This window comes from Camellia sinensis, chromosome 6 (genome assembly GCF_055761805.1).
Source record: "Camellia sinensis isolate YWXY chromosome 6, ASM5576180v1, whole genome shotgun sequence".
Classification (NCBI taxonomy): domain Eukaryota; kingdom Viridiplantae; phylum Streptophyta; class Magnoliopsida; order Ericales; family Theaceae; genus Camellia; species Camellia sinensis.
Window position 1 is genome coordinate 184,745,072 of NC_138966.1, and position 11,247 is coordinate 184,756,318.

General features: G+C 37.4%; 1 long non-coding RNA gene across 1 annotated transcript in view; it reads right to left on the reverse strand.

Moving 5' to 3' along the window:
- LOC145793106 (uncharacterized) overlaps positions 1-7,201 on the reverse strand; it is a 55,828-nt gene extending 48,627 nt beyond the window's left edge. Inside the window, exon 1 of the long non-coding RNA XR_014333647.1 lies at positions 6,879-7,201. This is a non-coding gene — a long non-coding RNA (uncharacterized LOC145793106). The remainder of the gene's footprint in view (positions 1-6,878) is intronic.
- Positions 7,202-11,247: the final 4,046 nt, after the last annotated feature.

Here is an 11,247-nt window from a genome sequence, read left to right on the forward strand (position 1 = left end):
TGTGTTCATGGAATGTGTAGGGTCGAGCTCTAGGGCAAACCAACCAACCGATCACTGTGAGTAATATCTTAAAAAAGATATCTGAAATATGTTGTTGTCCAAATTGCTTACTTCTATGTAAGTTTTATAAGTTCATTGATTCGATTGGTGGACAATGGTTGTTATACTAAATGATTGGGCCAGAGGCCGTTTTGACAAGAACGAATGGATGGGCCAAAGGCCATTTTGACAAGAACGAATGAATGGGCCGAAGGTCGTTTTGACATGAATGGATGGGCCGAAGGCTGTTTTGACATGAATGAATGGGCCGAAGGCCGTTTTGACAGGAATGGATGGGCCGAAGGCCGTTTTGACATGAATGAATGGGCCAGAGGCCAGTTTGACATGAATGAATGGGCCAGAGGCCAGTTTGACATAAATGAATGGGCTAGAGGCCAGATTGACACGAACGATAGTTCGACACAAATAACAGTTTGACACGAATGATAGTTTGTCATGAATAACAGTTTCATATAAATGATAGTTTGACATGAGTAACAGTTTGACCTGAAAGTACGAATGGGCCAATGGCCAGTTTGACATGAATGATACGAATGGATTAGGCCTGAGGCCGTATGATGTCTTTGGAACCGCAGTTACTTAACTTGCATATATCTATGTATGTATGTATTAGTTAGAAATATAAATTGGGCCCAAGGCCGTTTGATGTATATTGTTCCAATGTATATTCCTTATTTGATATTATTCACTGGGCTATCGCTCACGCTCATTTATGTGTTCGTAGGTGAGCCAGGAGAAGTCCAAACCCAGCCCCAGGGAAGTCTGTATGGAACAACTAAGGTTTTGAAAAGTCAGCCATTGCGTCTCACGCACGAAACACGTCTTCGCCCTTCTGCCATTCTATGTTATTTTGTCATGTTGGCGAGGACTTTGGTGTACGTCTGTATATAGCTTTGTTTTGGCTGACTTAGATTTGAATGATCCTATCGGTATAGAACTTTATGTTACTATACTTTCTGTTGTGAGTTATTAACATATGTATGTATGAAATGTTATGATGTGCATATAAGCACGGCTCTATGGACAAAGTTTTAAAATTGCTTCTGTTTAGCCCCCGTTAACTCTGTTAAAATACGTCTGGTTTGGTTTGGGGCCGTAGGTAATCTCATTATTACTGGCCGGTTGTGTCCTTAACCCACGGGGGCGGGTTCAGATCGTGACAGAGTGGTATCAGAGCACGAGTTAATAACTCACACACTTGTCCAAAAGAGCAATAAGCGTCTAGAGAAGATCTAGGATGCATTCATATGATAAGTATGAATTTGGAAGCATCGAGAATAAGCCTAACTGTTTTGATATGAATAGTTATGTGTTATAAGCTGTGATCTGCTTGCATTATAAATTATTTAAATATGTATGCTCTTTAGTATATGCATACCTGTGAATCTTCTGTATAAAGTATAATGCAAGTTTAATCAGGTGGTGAGAACATGTGATTATATGAGATGCGAATTGTTACACTAATGTGTACAACAAGTTGTTTTGTTATAATGCACATATATGAACATATGAGTCATGAGAAGCTGCTTATGTGCATTTGATTCTGCAAATGGAGGTCTATGTGAAATATGAACATGATTTGAGTATATAACTACTTAGTAAATGTTCAGCATGCGATATCTGATAAGTATGCAATCATCTGTTACGTATGTGATTAATTGTGTCTTGTCAATACATAAAATGAGAAAATAACAATGTGCCTATGTGCGAATGTACGCATGTGTATCGGTGTTTATCTTTGTATTGGGCATCCCGATATTTGGCAAGGCTTAATAAGAATTGGTGTAGAACACAGATAATGTAAGGGCATACGAGTTGGCAGACTCTTCTATAGCCTGATTTGATAGACTGGAAAGAATAGTACAAGAAATGACAGAGATTTTGAGACAACAACGTCAGTTGCCACTACGGTGAGAACCTTTGCCACCATCAGTGTAAGAAACGCCGAGGGGTTTTTTATCGGACTTCTGGGCTCGTTATAGGTGTGGTAAAATGGACCATATGGTAAGGAACTATCCCTGAACTGGACAAAATGTGGATAAATCTTCTGTCTCAGCTAGATTCGTACCAATGGGTAGGAATTGCTAATCAGTATAGAGTAATTACACTCATCCCAGAAAGCACTCAGAATACTGCGACTGTTATCCCAGGTATCTATATTGTTTATAAACGTATGCTTATGTGATGATTGATTCTGAATTAGTACATGTGCACATCTTTGCTTGGGATATTAATTGGTTCGGATCGACATCTTTTTTTTTCCGTATCTGCTGCATGTGTATCTAGATTGGTTGGACCCACAAGATCGAGACCGTATTCATTGAATGTATTGGGATATCGATTGACTTTGTACATGCACATGTACATCTGGACCCATGCTCGGGGTAATTTATTATATTACTGTCTTTGAAGACTGAACCACTGGAATTATGACTCTGTGATTGTGTGACCGGGCTGAGCACCCCAAATAATGAACTCTATAAATTGCAAGATCACGTATTCTGATTGGTAAAAAATTGACTGGACTATGTGACTATATTAAGCTTGACTCGTCAACCTATGCTTTGTGACTGATTTGGAACCTCTGCGTGACAAATCCTATATTATGTGTAATCGAAGAACTTTGTTTAACATGTTACTGTGTACCATGTGCTTGCATCTAAGACTTATTTGAGAACAGTTATATTGATTATGATGCATGTTACTGTGTACCATGTGCTATATTGTACATGACTTGAAACACTTTGATATGAACAGTTGTGATGAATGACTCCGATATGACCTTGAGGACTGATGAACTTAGAACAGTTGTGAAACTATCAACCATGTACCTAAGCAAATGAAATATGCCTTACAGAACCAAATGTACTCTATTTGAGAAAATTTCTATCTGATTTGATACGATAGAACCTTTGTCTGATTTGGCCTGGTAGAACCCTCATTGGATGTAATTTGATGGGGCCTTTGTTTGACTTAATTTGGCAAGACCTTTGCTTGGATTGATCGATAAGACCCTCTATCTAATCTAATTTTGTAAAAAAAGGATTAAGAATCATGTATAAATAAATGGCCAGATTATTCTTGGCAGAAAAACTGATAGACCCAAAACTTGAATCCGTTTGGAGTACTTGACTTACTTGAATGACCTTTTGTGGGCTATCAACAAACCGACCTAACCATGAACACTATGAAGAACCGACCTATAGTTGTTGGAGACATACGTGTTACAAGTGAACGGGATTGAGCAAATCCTGTAATTTGGAGTTTTATGGAACAATGCTTGTGTATTGTCACATTCTTGTTTGTTTGACGCTATGGAAGCCAATGACAATAGATTGATTTGACTGTAAACAGTAATGAATAATTATCCTCGACTAATCAGAATATGTTTCATATGTCAGCTTCAGTGTTATCGGATTTTGGGAAATCAGGAGCTTACCAGAGAGTGTGAATGGAGCAGTTGCAAAGCTCTTAGAACCATGTCCCTTCTTGAAATAGATGTCGAGATAACAGTAGAGAAGCTTCCCCAACTGATTGCCGAGGCTGAACTATCGTTAATCGTCGAAGCAGATCAGTCCGACGTTCTTACTTTAGTCCCTAGTTCTTTGGGTCTTCATTCTTGTACTTTTGTTGTCTTTGCATATGTAACTTCTTTGCTTCTGAACAATGTTTGTTGTTCGCCAATGCGCCACTGCTTTGTATTTGAACAAGAAATCACTTTACCAGGTTGAAGTGTTTCTTTTAATGCATGTTTGTATTTTTCTGAGTATTGAATGCTTTCTTCTGCTTACTGCCTGCATGCTTCCCCATACTTTAGAATTTTTCAACTTTTTTCAAATATATCCTACAAATCACTTTGGGGCAGTACACCTCGGATACGCATCACTTCGGAATTATCATCAGGTAGACACCTTAGATAAGCATCAGTTCAGAATTATCATTGGGTAGACACCTCGGACTAACATAACCTCGGTACTTTATTTCTACAAGTGTGTTCTTTAACAGAGGTATTCAAGTGTTGTTTCCTCATTTGTACTTGCCTTCTTTTATACATGCTTCACTTTTCCCAACCTTCTAAGCTTTTAACAAGCTAGTTGGTCATCTCGGATGATCATATCTCGGAAAATGTCTTTTAGTGTGATCTCGGCTATACCAAACTTGTAAATTGCTAAAAAAATTTAACAAGTGGTAGACTTCGTAATCTTCAACTATTTCAACTTGTAAATTGTTTTAAAATTTCAACAAGTGGTAACATTATCATTCCTTCTCCTTGCCCACTAATGTGAACATAAGTTGCACTTTAGGATCACATTATGGAAGTTGGCTTCATGTCGCAGTCACAAATCCTTTCTAGCCAATATGTTTTTCTTTTTACTCTTGTATGGAAAAATAATTTGCATGTCTTCAATTTACACCTTAACTGTGTAATCTTCTCGAGGTGTAACACCTCGGTTGTACCCACTAATCGGTTTATCTCAGCCTCGGTTTAATACTTGAAAACAGTGTAACAAATGTTTTCACAAGTGTTGCTCAAAAATTCGCCACTTTTCTTTTACTTCTTAAGACTTCTGTCTTTCATTATCTTCCAAGTCCTGGCAACATGGTAATCTCGGCAAGTATGTAGATACTTCTTTCAGTACAACCTTGTCTTGACTTGTAAATTTTTCTCAAATTTTAACAAGTGTTAAACACCATCTCGGTTTAACTCTGCTTGTAAACTTTTCTCAAGTTTCAACAAGCGTTAAACATCATCTCGGCTCAACTCTGCTTGTAAACTTTTCTCAAGTTTCAACAAGCGTTAAACATCATCTCGGTTTAACTCTGCTTGTAAACTTTTCTCAAGTTTCAACAAGCGTTTGAACATTATATCAGTTTAACTCAACTTGTAAATTGCTACAAATTTCAACAAGTGTTTAAACAATGATCTCGGTTTAACTTCAGCTTGTAAATTACTACAAATTTCAACAAGCGTTAAACAATGATCTCGGTTTAACTTCAACTTGTAAATTGCTACAAATTTCAACAAGTGTTAAACAATGATCTCGGTTTAACTGCAACTTGTAAATTGCTACAAATTTCAACAAGTGTTAAACAATAATCTCGGTTTAACTTCAACTTGTAAATTGCTACAAATTTCAACAAGTGTTAAACAATAATCTCGGTTTAACTTCAACTTGTAAATTGCTACAAATTTTAACAAGTGTTAAACATTAATCTCGGTTTAACTTCAACTTGTAAATTACTACAAATTTCAACAAGTGTTAAACATTAATCTCGGTTTAACTTCAACTTGTAAATTGCTACAAATTTCAACAAGTGTTAAACAATAATCTCTGTTTAACTTCAAATTGTAAATTGCTACAAATTTCAACAAGTGTTAAACATCTTCGTCTTTTCTCTGCCCCCTGCATGGCTTTCACATGCTCTTTTGTGGACCTTATAAAAGGTCTTCAACCTGGCTAACTGCAGTCTGACCTTGCATGTTTTCTTTTTATCTTCTGGGATCTGAGATCTGCTCACTGAGCTCTTCTCTTCTCGTGCTTAAGTGCCGAGGTCTTGTCTACTGGAATCTTCGATCTGCTCTCTCAGGTTGAGCTCTTCTCTTCTCGGACCTACTCATCTAGGCCGAGATCATGCTTTTTGGGATCCAGGATCCAGGTTCTAGAATCCGGGATCTGCTCACTTGGGCTGAGCTCTTCTATACTTGAATGTCATCTCCTTGGGAGCACTCATGCCCCCTGTCTTTTCGTCCCTTCTGAAAGGGTCTTCACTCCGTTTATGTCGACACATTCTCTATCTTTGCTAAACTCGTCATTTCCAATACGTTGATCTTGTACAGTGACGGCCATCTATTCTTCTTTCTTTCCTACAGACGGTGCCAAATTATGTGGGTGAAAATCTGACCACACTGCAATCTTAGTATCCAGCTGGAGAGCACCAGCAGAATAGATGGCACCTAACTAACCTGCAACAGAAAGAGAAGACTCCGGTGGTGGTTCGCCACCCGGGGGTACTTCGATGATCAAGTTAGTACTCAATATCTCTCAAAGATAATCAATAGTGCTAAACTCACTAGCTTGAGCATGAAAAGACATACCTTAGACCCATGGGGGTGCCTCTCTTTTATAGCTAACTCAATCCTAGTCCCAATGGAAGCCTAACTCCAATGGACTCAGGATTATTGCTAATCTTAGACTCCCAATAGGATCAGGATAAGCTCTCTAAGAGTCTCATCTTTACCCAAACTGAAGTCTTCTCCCATTCTAGGACTCTTGTTCTTTATCCGCTTATCTCGGATTCCGATATCTTCGGAGATAGCCTCGGCATAACGACCAGGACACGTGGCACCTCGGCTGATACGTCGGCGTCACCTTGCCACGTGTTGGTACTCAGAAAATATATCCCCACAATATCTATATTTTGACATGTACCAGATGAGACTTTTGTTTAGTTCTTAAACATAAACTGTTATATTTTATGTGTCTAAAACTCTGTATGGCTATAGATTCTCAAATTCAAGTCTTAACACTGTTTTCTTTCAGACCAAATTTGTGTTTTCTAAAAACTGAAAACAGAAAATAAAAACACATCCAAACAGGCCCTAAATACTTTCTGTGCACCATTGACCCCAACCCCAACCCCAAAAAAGAGGGCAGCCAAATACACGAGGTGCACGCCATTGTGGGATCTAGGAGTTACCACAATCCCAAAAAAATAAAAATAAAAATGAAAATAGAGGAAGTTTATTAAAATGCACCACACAATAAAATGTTTTCCAATTTTAAAAACCCAATCACAATATGGTACAGAATGCACACCGAGTAGTGTGCAATTGCAAGCTGCCATGTTGGAGCTCTGATTACAAGTTGAGGCTGAGCCTTTGTGTCACTGTACCAGTGCTCCCCATATGACTTATTAGAGAGTTGGACAATCTTTACAACATCTGAACAATCACAAATTGGATATTAATAGAGTTTCAGTTTCTCCCAAACAGATGTGCCATTATTTATTGACACACCAAATCCATCTAAGCAGCCACAGGTTGAGGAACTTTGCCATTGTCACTGGGAACCAAACTGCCGTAGTATTCGACTAACATTCCCAACCACCCGGGCACATAAATCCATCCAGAGGATTTTCCTTGTTCTTTGCAAGCGTTTGCATCTGAAAAATTCAAGTGAACAATTAGATTAGTTATACCTCACATGCATGAATACATACATGATGCACTTCTTTTCTAGTTCAGTTGTATTCATTCACTAAAACGTAATGAATTTCCCTCCTAGGTTCTTGGGAGTAAGATGAAGTTATTGCGTAGCCTCTCGGATTGTGAGAGGTTTATATCCATCTAGGGAATCTTTTTTTTTTTTTTTTAAATTCTCCTTACAGTTCTCTTCCTTTTTTTCTTACCTATTTTAGCCAACTATTAGATGAAAATGAAAAGGTTGCTTTGCTTCTTTGAGAAAAGGTACCTTGGTGCCTGAAATTTAGATGAAATCCTGAGGCCTTGTAGGATAAAAAAATGCCATCTTACCCTGAGTCTTATCGTATGCTACCACCTGCAGTTGCGCATAATAATAATGAACAATTAGGGTCCTATCATACCAATTTAAATACAAAAGTACAAACACAAACAAGATGGAGGAGTGGTCAGGTGGAGGTGTTTGAATTGCGTTGGTGATGGTGATGGTGATGGTGATGGTGATGGTAATGGTAATGGTGACAGTGGTATAATGGGAGGAGGTGATATCCCGTGTAAACCCACATCTAACTTCTTTTTAATTTAATTGTAATTAAATATAAATTTACTGGTTCTAATATATTTAAATTTATTTATAGATTTAGACTCATTTAAACAAGTTTTAAATAGATGTAATTGGACGAATTCACAATTTCGGTTTAAATATGTCAGCTCGATGTGTAAATTAGGTGGTGTTTTCAAAAGTTGGTAAAAAGTTAATTTTTTGGCTTTTTGGCTTTTTTTGTGGCTTTTTTGAAAAAAAGCTAAATTGTTTTGGGTAAAAAAGCAGACTTTTTTGACTAAAAAAACTAAAAAGCCAAAAAATTGACTTTTTACCATTATTCCCTGTTAGGTTTTATTCTTGGCAATCCCGTTTGACAAAACTCCTTTGTGTTGTAATTTTATTCGTATTTTTATTTCAGTGAGGATATGAGTTGTTAGATGCGAATCCAACCCGAATTGTGCCTTGCAGAGAAGTTTGTAATGTTAATACTTTCAAAATTGCCACTTCGCTGATTATGACGGGGATCGAGCTGCCCGGTCAGCTTGCGGGGGTCTAGGGGGCAGTGCCCCTTGGTGGGTTCGGGGCAGCGCCACGGCGGGGTTGAGGGGCAGCGCCCCCGAAGCAAAATGCAAAAATACATTCCAAGTTGCCTGTCCACTCGAGCAGACATTCCCCCGCGCGAGCGGAGAATGCTGAGTTTCAGAAGTTTGTTCGCCTGCAAAAAAACTAGATGTTGTTTTTTCCCGTTCGAGCGGAACTTTCCGCGCTCGAGCGTAGGTCCGCTCGAGCGGCCAATCTGACACTCGAGCAGAGATCACGAGACAGTTTTCTATAAATACGTGTTTCAATCCAAATCTAGGATTATTTCTCCAGATTTTCTTCTTGGATATTAAGGTTTGTATCTGGGGATATTTTGTTGGTTTTTTTTGATGTTTTGATTGAGTATTCAACTCATGGTTTAAAGAGTATACATCAAAGGATTGGTTGTTTGTTCTACACAAAAGAGAGAGTTGTTCTTCGGTGGATTTTGAAGAATTTGAGCCTGAAGTTTTGGTGGATTCTGAAGTGGCTCATCGTCAAGACAATTCCGAGGTGAAGACAGGGTTGGAAGAGACACATAGAGGTTGGTTCAATTCGGGCGTGGATTCGCTAGGTAATTGAGAGTATACCTGTGTAATTCCTTTATATCTTCTTAGTGGATTGTTTTGTGGTTGTTGCCCGTGATTTTTTTTTATCACAATTGGAAGTGTCCAATTGTGGTTTTTCCACGTAAAATCGTTGTGTTGATTTGTCTTAATTGTTTGATTGGGATTATTATATACTGCTTAAAATTGATACATAATCACAAATCAACATATAGGGGATTTCTAGATTTTTCATTCCCAAAAGACCCACAGATTCTTTTGTATAATTTATCCTTTGATTTTGATTGAGTGTCCATATACATATTTTTTGCAAGTGGGGCTTATTAGATTTGAATAACGGAGTTGACCAATGCATTCCTTGTCAAATCTGCCCAACTAGGGAAATGGATTATGGGTTCTTTGATATGAACCTGAGCTGCTCGGAATCAGTGGGCTGGGTAGGGGTGCTCAGATATTTTGTCCCATTCAAATGGGTCTAACTGAACCAATTCGTCGCATTTTGAACGGATACGTGATAACGAATGGACAGTTACAGATTGATTATTTTTCAATTCGCTTAGTTTTAGACGGATGGTGGATTTGGGGTTCTTTTGACCGCAACCGAACTGTCAAACCACGAGCATCCCTAGTAATTTGTAAGACTTTGTGTTTTTAATTGAAATTTTTTTTAGATATTTTGTTATGTTTTTAATTTGTTTTCAATTTGGAAATCCTTTTATCAAATGACAAGTGTTGATATTTGGTATTTTTGTGTAGAAAATATAATGCTTAATTTTGTCACTTTTTAAAAAAATGAAAAAAATGTTGACAAAGCATTACATTATGTTCAAAATTTGTATAAATTTAGATTGACAAACTGATTAGAATCTATCCGCCAATCCGCTCAATCCGCATCTACCAATCCGGCGGACAGATGCGGATTGATTTTTTTAAATCCACCGATCCAATAGACGAATAGCAGATTAGAAATTCTTCAGTCACAATAGAACCGCGAACACCATACGACTGAGAATGTCAAAATAACAAAAGTCCAAATTGGGCACTGTCTGTAACTGTAATATAATATATATTGTTTAAATCATCATGATCCATTTCCTTGGACTGATGACGATTTTAAAAAAAAAAAAAAAAAATCGAGCATTGAAGAAATCGAAGATTGTTTTCACTTTTTTTTTCTTTTTCTTTTTTATTTTTTTTTTCAAAGGGGCAAATTTCTTTATATGATCAAATTTTGTCAACCTCGTTTATATTTCTCAAAAAAATTGATTTAATTTCTCGTCAACACCAAGTGATGGCACATAGATTAACCCAACAAAACCCCCCCTAAAAAGGATTTAAAACAATGTGGCCAATCCCTTGTCATTGGTGTTAGCAACAAGATGTTGTGTATTGTTGATACAGTATTTTCTATTAAATCACTGGCGGCCAAACCTCATCTAACAAGGCTAGTGCACACATTTAGAAACAAAGATCTGGAATATCTGAATCACAAGTGTGGAGGCATTGAAGAAGGAATCAACGCCTTGGGACTATGTTAGTGAGTTTTGCTAGAAATTTACTCGATTCATGTGAAAGGGTGTTTTGAGTGAGTCTCAAGATTAGTCAAGATATGTGTAAATTGATCCGGACACTTTGTCATCAAAATTGAACAAGGTATTGTTTTAGGACTCAACTTAAATACGTAACCACTGGAATTCGTGGACACACTCATACTGTGTTTGGTTTGGGGATTTGGGAAAGATTTGGTAAATGATTTAGAAAGGAAAATAGAAAAAGGCACTACAAGAAATAACACTTTAAGCAGAAAGATAATATATGCTTGTCAATAGTATTTAGCGACCATCAAAATTTGGTCGCCATGTAGTCACAAAAAGCCAGTCAAAGAAAGTTTTTGGTGACCAAGAATTAAGATGGTCACTGAAAGTTAACATTAGCGACCATATTGTTTGGTCACGAAAAGGATTTAAATTTGTTGAAGATGGAGCATTTGCAACAAAAAAATTTGTCACGGAAATGAAGGCTTTTGGCGACCAAGAATTAAATTAGTCGTGGAAAGTTACCATTAGCGACCATATAGTTTCGTCGCTAAAAGGATTTAAATTTGTTAAGAATGTTCATTTGTGACAAAATACTAGTCGCGAAAACGAAGGTTTTTGGCAATCAAGAATTAAGTTGGTCGCGGAAAGTTTATGGTTTAGTAATTACATTAGTGGTCACCAATAGTTATTCCTAGAACCTTACTGCGACTAAAATTTTATTGGTCGCATAAAAGCTTTTAATTTCAAAAATGAATTTTT